This window comes from Balaenoptera musculus, chromosome 13 (genome assembly GCF_009873245.2).
Source record: "Balaenoptera musculus isolate JJ_BM4_2016_0621 chromosome 13, mBalMus1.pri.v3, whole genome shotgun sequence".
Lineage (NCBI taxonomy): Eukaryota > Metazoa > Chordata > Mammalia > Artiodactyla > Balaenopteridae > Balaenoptera > Balaenoptera musculus.
Window position 1 is genome coordinate 17,266,001 of NC_045797.1, and position 1,310 is coordinate 17,267,310.

A 1,310-nucleotide genomic window follows, 5' to 3' on the forward strand; every position below is an offset into this window, starting at 1 on the left:
CGTGTGAATGTGACTTTATTTGGAATAGTCGCTACAGATGTAATTAAAATGAGATTATACCTGAGTTGTGCACTTAATCCAATACAACTGGTGTCATTATGAGAAACACAGAGGAGAATGCCATATGAAGACACAGACACACAGAGTAAAGAGGCTGTATGATGACAAGTCAGTGATTGGAATTATGCAACCTGAATCAGGGAACACCATTGATTGCCAGCAACCATCAGGGGCTGAGAGAGGATGGCCCTGTTAACTTGATTTTAGAGTTCTAGTCTCCAGTAATATGAAAGAGTAAATTTCTGCTGTTTTACACCCCTCAGTTTGTGGTAGTTTCTTACAAAAGTCATAGGAAATTAATATATATGGGTTCTTTGGTTTAATGCTCAGAGCTAGTTTTGTTGGTAAGCATCTTCATAACGGATTTTTTTCATAAAATATAGAAAGTTATGTTCACAAATGCAATTTTCTTTTTAAAAAAAATTTATTTTATATTGGAGCATAGTTAATTAACAATGTGTTAGTTTCAGGTGTACAGCAAAGTGATTCAGTTATACATAGACATGTATCTATTCTTTTTCAAATTCTTTTCCCATTTAGGTTATTACAGAATATTGAGAAGAGTTCCACGTGCTATATAGTAGGTTTTTGTTGGTTACCTATTTTATTTATTCATTTATTTATTTATTTATTTATTTTTTCACAGCCTTAAGGTGCTCTACGCATTCAGAGAAACTTCTCTAGTAACGAACTATAGAAATGATCCCTGAAAGTATAGTCTTGCTTACCTATTTTAAAGGTAGCAGTGTGTACATGTCAATCCCAAACTCCCAAGCTATCCCTCTCCTCCACCCTTCCCCCCGGTAACCATAAATTCATTCTCCAAGTCTGTAAGTTTGTTTCTGTTTTGTAAATAAGTTCATTTGTATCATTTTTTTTTTTTTTAATTTGTATGGAGACACAAAAGACCCCTAATAGCCAAAGCAATTTTGAGGAAGAAAAATGGAGCAGGAGTAACCAGGCTTCTTGATTTTAGACTACATTACAAAGCTATAGTCATCAAAATAATATGGTACTGGCATAAAAACAGAAATATCAATCAATGGAACAAGATAGAAAGCCCAGAAATAAACAATGGTGAAAAGACAGTCTTCAATAAATGGTGCTGGGAAAACTGGACATCTACATGTAAAAAAATGAAACTAGAACATTCTTTTACACCATACACAAAAATGAAATCAAAATGGATTAAAGCCCTAAATGTGAGACTGGATACTATAAAACTCTTAAAGGAAAATGTAGGCAGAACA

General features: G+C 33.5%; 1 pseudogene; it reads right to left on the reverse strand.

Annotated features, from left to right (window-relative positions):
* Nucleotides 1-706: 706 nt before the first annotated feature.
* Nucleotides 707-782, reverse strand: LOC118906523 (annotated as a pseudogene).
* Nucleotides 783-1,310: the final 528 nt, after the last annotated feature.